The sequence below is a fragment of the Apium graveolens genome, chromosome 3 (genome assembly GCF_009905375.1).
Source record: "Apium graveolens cultivar Ventura chromosome 3, ASM990537v1, whole genome shotgun sequence".
Lineage (NCBI taxonomy): Eukaryota > Viridiplantae > Streptophyta > Magnoliopsida > Apiales > Apiaceae > Apium > Apium graveolens.
Genome location: NC_133649.1, coordinates 123,626,098 through 123,638,158, shown reverse-complemented (window position 1 = coordinate 123,638,158; position 12,061 = coordinate 123,626,098). Strand labels below are relative to the sequence as shown.

General features: G+C 32.2%; 1 long non-coding RNA gene across 9 annotated transcripts; it reads left to right on the top strand.

Annotated features, from left to right (window-relative positions):
• Positions 1-8,331: 8,331 nt before the first annotated feature.
• LOC141712724 (uncharacterized) lies at positions 8,332-11,779 on the top strand. 9 transcript variants are annotated; one of them, XR_012571682.1, is made up of 7 exons: positions 8,332-8,541; positions 9,239-9,308; positions 9,856-10,632; positions 10,714-10,740; positions 10,904-11,045; positions 11,200-11,319; positions 11,403-11,779. It is a non-coding gene; the product is annotated as an uncharacterized LOC141712724 (long non-coding RNA). The 9 variants fall into 9 exon arrangements; XR_012571680.1 differs by having other exon boundaries at positions 9,856-9,946; positions 10,559-11,045; XR_012571679.1 differs by having other exon boundaries at positions 9,856-9,946; positions 10,486-11,045.
• The last annotated feature ends 282 nt before the right edge of the window (positions 11,780-12,061 follow it).

Here is a 12,061-nt window from a genome sequence, read left to right as displayed (position 1 = left end):
AAAGGAAAACTCACCGATATTTCCCAGGCGATGCCTGTTAACGGATTAACTTGTTCCAAGAATTTTACTTCCCGAGTGTTGGGTTAGTAATCAAAAACTCTTTTATCAGAATAGCAACCTTGTTGCGAATATAAAATACACCACAGAGCCGGATCCCTCAGGTTTTGAGCGAGTATTTAAATCCCCTTCGAAAGGAGGATCTTAAATATAAAAAATGAGTTTTGGGATCCGCCCTAACCTTTAAAATCATTTTGAAGACTCAAAAACATTTTTAAGAATGTTTGGAGTGATGCTGATTTAATAAAATAAATCAGTCCCAATATATTAGAAAATATCTGAATATTATTATTTATATTAGAAAACTTGCCTGAGCGACTGGGGGTGATAAATGGCTTGGGACGAGTATGGTAATCTATAAACAACATATAAGTTGGAATTAAACCAAAGTCGCTTATGAATCTATACTTTAACCAATTAGACCCTAACGTTCGCTTTTGCGCTTAACGATTCACTTAAGTCGCTCGAATACCCTCGGCTCTACTATTTTTAATAAATTAACCATTAAGGGTTTTAAGGAGATTCTTATGCGAGTGCCTTACCAACTGCATAATACACTTCACATAAATGTTTCATACTCCAATTAGTCTTTAAGGTCTTTAACCTATGTTTCAAAGTAAGGCGAGTGGTAATAGTTCATTCGCGAAACGCCGTTACTTAAAACGGTCGTTTCTCCTAAACCGTATATCGGATTCAAACGAACCACATATCAAAACGAAGCTCGTAACACGAACTACCTAATCATGGCAATGGTCAAAACCTAACAGTGAGTTCTCGGGTCCTGATGTTAAGAACAAAAACAGTCTAAAGTAATCGGACATTACGACGACTATGTTTACGCGATTACCAATTTTTATTCTACTCCAAATCAACCACAAACCAACCACAATTCAACCATACAACCAAACTCCATCCATACATCACTACAACAGCCCCAACACCTCAAGTTTTTCCAATTCATATTAATCTCAAACATGAACTAAAACTATTCTTAAGTTCTTTAACTAATAACCAAGATTTACAACTCCAAAAACATCACAAAACCAACTAATCTCTACATACACAACAATCAAGCCTCTTATGAACTATAATACTCATGCTAAGCTCTTAACATTCAATAACAAAGCTAGGTTAAGAGATTATACCTTCCTTATGAGTAGGAGTAACTAATTAGCTTGGAATCACCCTTGAAAGTCCTTATCCAAGCTTAATCTAAACAAAAACTCAAGAACAAAAATTTAAGTTCTTGAAAAATACTATTCACCCTCTTCTTCCATGAATTTTAGGAAAATATTGTGAATGAATTTGAAGCTCAAACTTATAGGATAGCTATATCTATGCATAATGAGTATTAGATAATTACCTCACTAATTAACAAGGCTTGGATCTTGGATTTTGGATTTTTCTTCTTGAAAAAAAGAGAATGGCTGAGAGCTTTCTTGAAGAAAATGAAGTCAACTTTGTGTTTTTGTGATTTTGTGATTTGTTTTGCTTGGTTGCTTGCTTTTGTTTTGATTTATTACTTTTAACCATGGTGAATTTTGTGTGGTTCTTAATCAACCAACAACACACTTCTCTTTGGTCATGCTTAGGTCATCATGTTATGTCATCCTCCCACACTTGTCCTCTTCTTATTGGTTTGATGACATCATCCTCACTAACCTCTTAGATTAGGTTATCGTTTAACTTTCGTTTAACTTTCGTTACTTTGGTTTGATAATCAACAACACACTTCGCTTAACTTTCGTTTTCGTTTATTGTTTGAGGGATCATACCCGGGATCTTATTACTTGGGTTTCCTTAACCTTTCTCAATACATTATATTCCTTTTATGATCCTCTCTTATAATCCTTGAATTTAAATCCTTTTTATCTTGTTACCTTATACTCCATTCTTTCGATATCTGGTGGATTTTTGGGAAAAATCAAAGTGTTTGAATTTGGATTCTGACGATCTTTACATATACTTATATATCATATAGAGTGCTAATAAGATCTCAGAATAACAATAAAATAACCCCTACATAGTGTGGCATGAAAAGTTTTCTTATTCAGCAATATCAGCAAAAACACTATTCATAAGGGTTACAAAAAAGTTCAAAATTTTGGGGTTATTACAGTGTTGTTGTAGATCTTTAACACAATGATTACAAACCGTTGTTACTATGTTAACGTATAGGGATATAAGACAACGGTTTTGACATTACATTGTGTAATTGAGACAATGGTTTTTCAGAAAGGTTGTCCTCTAAACCATCAAATAACGGAATGAAACAGTTGTCTGAGGAATTTCAATGGGTACCACATATTGAGGTGGCAGCACGTGATAGGTGGTAAATCATTCACAAGGATTGCTGAGGTGGGGAAATGAGAGCCTTTCATTGATATGAGATTTGATATCAGCCGTTAGATCGAACAATAGTTGAATTCTTATACAACAGTTTTATGTTAAAATAAAAGTGTTGTCTTAGTTGGTCTCATACAAGCTTTTAGATATTACGTTGTGTAATTCACACAACAGTTTTTTAGAAGGGTTGTCTTAAAAACCTTCATACAATGGAATAAAACAGTTGTCTGAAATAGTTATTTTATAATTTCAATGGGCCCCACCTGATGAGGTGGCACCCCATGATAGGTTGTAATCATTTTACTCGGATTGCTGAAATGTCGGAATGACAGCCCTTGATTGAAAAGAGATTAGATATTAGCCATTAGATTGAAAAAAGCTGATATGCTTACACAACGGTTTTATAATTAAAAAAAAGTGTTGTCTTAGTTTAGCTTTACACAATGGTGTTTCAAGGAAACCATTGTAAAACTATACTGTATAAAATTAGATTCCTGGTTTACAAGATTAATTTTTTAAATGAATTTTTGAAGATCCAACCGTACGGATGTTAAGATATGTCAATTTTAGTCATATAAAAAAATTATTAACAAATTTGAAATCCATCTTGCATGTCGGGATTAGAAAAATCGAGTAAAAGTACTACTCCCAACAACGAGACTTGTTCCCGATTTACAAGATTAATTTTTAAAATGATTTTTTCGATGATCCAACCGTACGGATGTTAAGATATATCAATTTTAGTCATATGAAAAAATTATTAAAAAATTTGAAATTCATCTTGCATGCCACGATTAGAATTATCCAGTAAAACCCCTCCAAACAACGAGACTCGTTCCGATTTACAAGATTATTTTTTAAATTGATTTTTTTGATGATCCAACCGTACATATGTTAAGATATATCAATTTCAGTCATATAAAAAAATTATTAACAAATTTGAAATTCATTTTGCACGTTAGGATTAGAAAAATCCAGTAAAAGTACCACACCCGACAACGAGATTCATTCTCGATTTACAAGATTAACTTTTAAATTGATTTTATCGACAATTCAATCGTACGGATGTTAAGATATATCAATTTTAGTCATAAGAAAAAAATATTAAAAAATTTGAAATTCATCTTGCATGTCGGGATTCGAAAAATCCAGCAAAAGTTCCCCTCCCGACAACGAGATTCGTTCCCGATTTACAAGATTAATTTTTAAAATGATTTTTTCGACAATCCAACCGTACGGATGTTAAGATATATTAATTTTAGTCATAAGAAAAAATTATTAAAAAATTTGAAATTCATCTTGCATATCAGGATTCGAAAAATCCAGCCAAAGTACCCCTCCCTACAACGAGACTCGTTCCTGATTTACAAGATTAATTTTTAAAATGATTTTTCCAATGATCCAACTGTACGGATGTTAAGATATATCAATTTTAGTCATATGAAAAAATTATTAAAAAATTTGAAATTCATCTAGCAGGTCAGTTAGAAAAATCCAGTAAAAGTACCCCTCCAAACAACGAGACTCGTTCCCGATTTACAAGATTATTTTTTATGACGATCCAACCGTACAAATGTTAAGATATATCAATTTTAGTCATATGAAAAAATTATTAACAAATTTGAAATTCATCTTGCACGTCAGGATTAGAAAAATCCAGTAAAAGTACCACTCCCGACAACGAGACTCGTTCCTGATTTACAAGATTAATTTTTAAAATGAGTTTTTTGACGATCCAACCGTACGGATGTTAAGATATATCAATTTTAGTCATAATAAAAAATATTAAAAAATCTGAAATTCATCTTGCATGTCAGGATTCGAAAAATCTAGCAAAAGTACCCCTCTAGACAACGAGACTCGTTCCCGATTTACAAGATAAATTTTTAAAATGATTTTTTCGATGATCCAATGGTACGGATGTTAAGATATATCAATTTTAGTCATATGAAAAAAATATTAAAAAATTTGAAATTCATCTTGCATGTCATGATTAGAAAAATCCAGTAAAAGTACCCCTCTAGACTACGAGACTCGTTCCCGATTTACAAGATTAATTTTTAAAATGATTTTTTTGATGATCCAACCGTACGTATGTTAATATATATCAATTTTAGTCATATGAAAACTTATTAACAAATTTGAAATTCATCTTGCATGGTTGGATTAGAAAAATCTAGTAAAAGTACCCTTCCAGACAACGAGACGCGTTCTCGATTTACAAGATTATTTTTTAAAATAATTTTTTCGATGATCCAACCGTACGGATGTTAAGATATATCAATTTTAGTCATTTAAAAAAATTATTAACAAATTTTAAATTCATCTTGCACGTCAGGATTAGAAAAATTCAGTAAAAGTACCACTCCCAACAACGAGACTCGTTCCAGATTTACAAGTTAATTTTTAAAATGATTTTTTCGACGATCCAACCGTACAGATGTTAAGATATATTAATTTTATCCATAGTAAAAAATTATTAACAAATTTGAAATCCATCTTGCATGTCAGGATTAGAAAAATCCAGGAAAAGTACGACTCGACAACGAGACTCGTTCCCGATTTACAATATTAATTTTTTAAATGAATTTTTCAACAATCCAATCGTACGAATATTAAGATATGTCAATTTTAGTCATATGAAAAAATTATTAACAAATTTGAAATTCATCTTGCATGTTAGGATTAGAAAAATCTACTAAAAGTACCCCTCCCACAATGAGACTCGTTCCCGATTTAAAAGATTAATTTTGAAAATGATTTTATCGATAAGTATAATACGATAAATATATAATACGATAAATATAATTATTTAAAAATATTTATAAATTAAAAAATTATTAAATTATTTTCCCATTATCACCCAATTTTTCCATTCCCTCCAATGAAATTTCATTTCCCCCTTCCTCCAAATTTGATTTCCCCCCTTATCTCCCCTTTTTTCCTTTAATTAATTTTTTGTATGATCCCCCAATTTCCCTTTCCCTTTCTTATCTTATCTCTGACCGCCTTCATCTCCCATATTGTTCCTCTGCCGCTCTTCTATCTCCGGTTTCTTACCTTTTTTCTTTCAAAATCACATCGATTAAGCCCAGCCCATTCCCCACTCTCACCAACCTGACCTGAAAGCCCGTCTCAGTCTCCTCCATTTCACCCCAACTCGAAACCCTCGACACCGCCGCAATCGCCGTCATTGGAACCAGCTCCGTTGCCTCCATCACCGTTATTAGAACCAGCCCCGAGTTTGAGAGCCGTGGTTAGGATTTTGGGCATTTTGTTAGGGTTTTGTGATTTGGAGGACTGGAAGGATGTTAAATTAGGGTTCAAGATGCTCGTTAAATTCTTCATTGATAGACGTCCCAAGGTATTTATATATTCACAATTTGCAATTTGTATTTTTTTCAATTTGCTCTATTAAGCTCAAATGAAATGAAATATGGTATCATGATTGATGTTTTTTAGCTTTAATACTAATGTCTTTTGTGTTTGTTAGGCAATTGTAGTTTTTTAGTTGCATTTAGTTTAATTTGTTACAAATGTTAGCTGTGGAAGACTGGAGGTGCAGATATGAAGAGGCTGAGAAAGAAGCTGAGAAAGGCTTAACACTTCTGCTAGACTGGGGAAGTCCATGGGACAAGAGAATGTCATGGGAATGATGGATTGGTTGGGCTAGAGTTTTGTTGATGAAGGCCAAGAAGAAATCTTGGCCACAGACTTCTTGGTGTATACTCAATTTGGGCCTTGTCAGGTAAAAGCCTGTAACTGCTCCTGTTAAATTGTTGTAATTCTAATAATCTAAGAGATGCAAGCTTTAATGTAAGCTAGTCTGCAAGAACGTTATAAACTATTGTGAACTTATAACTTAGTATGTTTGCATATTTTGATTATGTGTTTCCTTGTTCCGAATTCTGATACATTGTGTTTAGCTTCTTTGAATTGAAAACATATGATTGTCGGTGTGTCGGTCTTAAATTTGATCCCTCTCTCTCTGGATAAAACTTGGTTGGTCTATTTTAATGGCGGAAATGTGCTGCTAGAGTTGTGTTGAATTAAAACAGAAACTGGGATACGTGCTGCGAGTTGTGTTCTTTTTTTTATGTTAAATGAGATTTGAGTCGTGAATAGTATAAAAGGAGCATGCACTGATTGTATTTATATGCTGGTTATTTTTTTTGTTGTAGGTTCGTAAATGTGCTCAAGATTGTGTTGTGAATGTTGAAAATGATGGGTGATTTATCAGCCGCAAAATCATCAAATTTATTGCATTGTGTGCTTGCCACTAACCATCAGTTTTGACATTCAAGTTGGGTCATAGGCATAGCAGAACATATATAATATTAATCTATATTCCTCTGAATAATAGCACAATTTAGTTGGTAATCATCTTACACATACTTATGTCAAGCCATGTGTTGTGTGTGTGCTCACAACCACTGCTAAAAAGGGACCGGGGAACCTAAATAATTCCTGTAATCTGCTATAGAATTATGCGTACTGATTCCATGAAGAACACCAGCTGCTACAACACAGAACTTCCATCCTGATCTGCTATTAGGAGAATGAGGGTTTGAGAGGGTGTACAAAGGAAAAATAACACGCACCAATAAAGTAATTATTTTGTTTCTTCTTCTTCCATCTGTCACTAGTACAAAAATGACCTTCTGCGTCGCACCTTAAGCGTCGGTTCTATACTCAACCGTTGTCTATACTACTTATAGACGCCGAGTGTAAATTTAACCGACGCGTATTGTTATTTGTGGTGAACAAGTAGCGTCGGGCGTCCACTTAACCGACGCTTTAAATATCTTTATGCGTCGGGCAACAAAAGCCGACACTCAAAATCATTTCTTGCGTCGGTCCTCTTACAACCGACGCTGTAGTTTTTACTTTTTGTGACGGTAAAATTTTAACCGACGCTGTAATCTTTACTTTAGGCAACGGCAAAGTATTAGTCGACGTTAGAGGGAATAAAAAACTCAAATAACAGTCCAGTTCACGTCCCCTCCCGCAAGCAGTCCAATCTGATTCCAGTTTTGTTTTTTATTTTTCTTATAATTTTATTATTTCTTCACGTACTTTTTGTCCTTAACTATATTTTTATAATTTTTTTTTAATATTTTATAATATGACTTGCACAAGATAAACCTTTCCAAAAGATATAAATAACTTTTTAAAGCTTTTAAATTATTACTTTTACTATTTTTATGTATTTATCTTTTTATAATTTTATAATTATAATTAATTGTTGAAATAATTAGATTTATTAAAAAACTTCTTCTTTCTGATTAATTTCTCCACGATTTCCTTTTTTCAATTTTCCTCACAATTTTTTACATTCCAAAATTTTTTAAATATATTAAATTTTACAATATAATAACCAACTAAACCCACCACTTTTTTCACCATACTCAACTTATGCATTAAATATTTATCGGTCCCATCATTTTTTCACATTTTTATTTTTCACAAAAACAATTCTTTTGCAATCTTATCGCAAGCCGATGTGAAGAATTGGGTGTATGAGACGCAGAGTATATTTTCAACACAAGTAAATCATTATTATATATTTAAATTAAAATAATTATATGTTTGTGATCTAATAAGAAGATTGTTAAATAATTTGACCGTAAAATAAATATCTACTAAGGTGTAATTTTAGAGATATGTTTGATAAATAGATCGATTATCAAATTTTAAAATTTTACTAATATGAAAAAAAGTATTTTTTAATTTTTAACTCCATGTAATTTGTTGATACTCATAAAACTATTTGTTATAAACTTGATAAATTCATTCAACGTTAATGGTATTATTTTATTTAAAAAAAATTAATATGATCTCAAAATATGAATTAAATAATATAATTGAGAAAATGACAGATTATATATAAGACTAAAATTTATTGATTTCAAAACAGACTTAAGTCCCACATACTTGAGTCCCAAAAAATGCTCATCTACAGACCCACGCTCCCACCACTTCCCCTAGACTTTCTTCAAATCATAAATCAGTACAACTCCCTCAACTGCAGTCCCAGATTATATTAAAGTGATTTTACTGTGCTGGGTTAATTGGGCTTCTCTAGGTTCTTGCTAGTTTAGGGTTCTCTGTATTAACGAAAAGAAGGCTTCTTTGCGGGTATGTATATATGTGTTTATTTGATTAAGTTTGCAGTTTTATAGCTAGGTTTTTAATATTATGTATGATTCATTCTTGATTGTGATGTCCTCTTCCTCTTTATACTTAAATCTCCGATGATTGTATACAACTTTTTGGATTATGTTTTCTCTGTTTTTATATTGTCTTACAATACCCAAAAGAAGTGTACACAAGTGCTAACTATATTGTGCTTTTTTTATTTCCATGTACTCATTGTTTAAAATAATTATATTATCAGGAAAGAACTTCATGTGTCTATAGTGTTTCTAGTTTTATTACAAATTTTCTCATTATTATTTTTGTTACCATGTACAGTTTGTATTAGCCCTGCAATTTGTTTATCCAAACAATTACAAATTTAGAAATTGAACACAGCTAGCTGACTAGCTGTATCGTTTGTTGTTGTGGATTTGCTTACATTGAGCATTGTTATGAATTCGTTTGTTGTAAAGGATGTCCGGACATTTAATTTATTTCAAGATACACCCGGTTTGTGATTCATAGTTTCGCGCATAGGTAATTATTAAGATATTATGATAGCTAGATACAACCTGATTTGTATTAACAGGGGTTTCTTTGCTTGTATGTGTGTTTATTTAATTGAGTTTGCAGTTTTCATAGCCAGGTTTTGGATATCATGAACGATTCGTTCCCTTTATTTTTATACCAATGCCAGGTGGAACTGGAACCTCAAAATCTCGGATACAGGTGCTGTAGTCAGCGAGTTTGTGCATCTACTGATTGAGGTTACTAATCCTACACTAACTCCTTATTTTGTAGATGTATGCATTGCATCTTTGAAAAGTATAAAGACTAAAATTTATAGTATGTTGTCTACCTATAAAGTCTTGTATTCTGCATCATTTTAACAGGTGCTCTATCCGCATGTATAAAACAATACAATGGGTACATAAGCTTCAAGCACATACCTCAATTGTGTCTATATGCACAATTAAATCCTAACTCTCTGTTTTCGTCTAGTTAGATATTGGTCTGCTTTGAGTTCTTAATTGATAATATGTTGAAGTGGCTAACTTGAAAGTCATTCTCTTTTACTGCAAACTAAGAAAAATATATCTATTTTGTATATTGCAGACCATCATTGACATGTACTTATTATTTCCTTTGGCAATAATCACACTTCTTTTATAGCCTAGATCATAATTTATGTCTAACGTGAGTAATGTACGAATGTGTGCATATTCTCTGAAACTTGGTAGTTGGTCCATTTGGAATAGAACAATATTTGCTTATGACTAATACATGTCATTATTTTCATCTTAAATTTTACAGGATCATCTCATAATTGTTTCTGAGCTTCTGCGAGAAAACTTGTACGAATTTCAAGGATGCGATATACAATATGACAATGAGACTTAAAAAGGTTGCAGGTTTATCCCATGCTAAAATTACTGATATGTCTCTGCTAGCTCTGTGCAAGTATTTATCATAAATAAATAATGTAATTTAATGGTACTATAATTTCTATTGCTTCTTACTTATTTGATTATGTTTAATTTACTCTACTTTATTAATTTGCTTCTATTTATTTGTTTATTTATGGAGGGAGATGAAGAAACCCTGAAATCATAATTACTAGCATTTCAATTTAATTTGACCAATGTCCATGTGTCCATGTGTTGTTCCTGTAATCTAAAAAACTTGGATTTAATATTCTCAATGTCCAATTACATTAACATTGATTAGTAGCAATAAAAGGATACATAAAGACGATAGTAATTGACATTCTTAACTTTTATTCAAACACTGAGAACATTACATTACAATAAAAGTCATTCTATTTGTCCTGGAATATAATGCATTGCTTGATTTTTCTTCTGCAAATGTCTCTGTAGGAAATGTGGCTATGATAACATTTTTAAAAGCACTAATTTACTTCCTGATGGTGTTACATATAAAAAGGGTTTTGTGAAATAGCCTGTTGAAGGAGGCATATATCTTATCTTGTCTGATGAAGCCGTTGGACATGATACAGAACAAAATGGAAATGGATCAGCAAGAATATGCGGAAGAGCTTGGGAACAAATATAAATTTGATTTATAAATAATGTAAAGTTACATATCTTTAGGAAGATAATATATTTACAATATTACGTTTTTAATGCTTTAATAAACGCTGCTTTATGCCAGGGATGATATTTCGTCCTGCCGATATAGGTTTGTTTTATCCTATCACATTGTAAATCAACTTTTCAAGGTTTCATTATCAGACTGAGAGCACTTTTGTGCTACTTGTGATGACATAGTAGGTTTGCAATTTTTGTCAGAACATTTTTTCGTAGATTACACTCCATGTTCTCATTAAGGACTTTACTTGCAGGAGTCGTATTTCTTGTAACAACTCGCATTAAAATGGGCTGAATTTAGGCTATTTGTCGGAATGAACCAGGCTGCTTGGCCAAATGTGTTGTCTGAGCAGTCAATTCTTGTCATCCTCATCTATAACATGTACTCTATGAAAGGTATTATTAATTCAAATTACTTTTGATTGTAGGAAGAACATTTGGTTCATTTTAATATTTTGTTATTGTCTGATATCATATACCAATTTGTTCCTTAATACTTTGGACAACATCATCTTAACTAGTGGGTATACATTGTTTCCTTGATTTGCAGAAAGACATTTGCAGAAAGACTACACGACAGTTCTTGACTGGTTTTCTTGAACTATAGAGAAAGGGAGTTGCGGCCTCATGTTCTAGATAATTATCAAGTGAAAATATCTACACCAAAAGAGTAAGCCCTATATTCCTAGTAAAATAATTTATCTATTTAAGTTTATGATGTTATATAATAAAAATCATGAGTTGCTTTTGCAGTCCCGTGTTAGGTATTTGGTGAGGGGGTCACTGTTGACATGTAGCCCTGATTTGAAATAATATGTGTTACAAATGCTAAGTATGAGAAGCTTGGATCATTTTGGTGTCGCAAGAGATTCTTTTATTAGGTTTATGTAAAGCTAAGTGGATGGTTGCTCCCTGCCAAGCTTGATATTCCAAAAACTGTTCCAATGGCTCCATTACCGTATTGTTAGCTACTTGCACTTGAACACAAATGGAGAGACAGAAGGCCCAACTGAACATTGCTTGTATTTGTAATTGAATATATATTTTTTCTTCCAATTGTAAACAAGATAGCATTAAATTGAAAATATTAGTTTAATCAAATATTCTATCATAATTGTATTATATGATTATATTGGTTGATGTTTGTTGATGACTATTATGGTATATATGTAGAGCAGGTTAATTAGGATACGAATAAAACAATTTTTTTTAAAAAAAATGACTTTAGGTGTCGGTTGTAAGGGGTCCGATGCAATAACAAAGACCATATGTGTCGGCATTTTTATAAGACCGACGCTAATAAAGTGGTAATAGGCGTCGGCATTGCAATCAGCCGACACTGTTGGTGTTGGCTAATAGCCCTACTGCGTCGGTTAATAAATCTATTGTGTCGGTTAATAGTTCTATTGCGT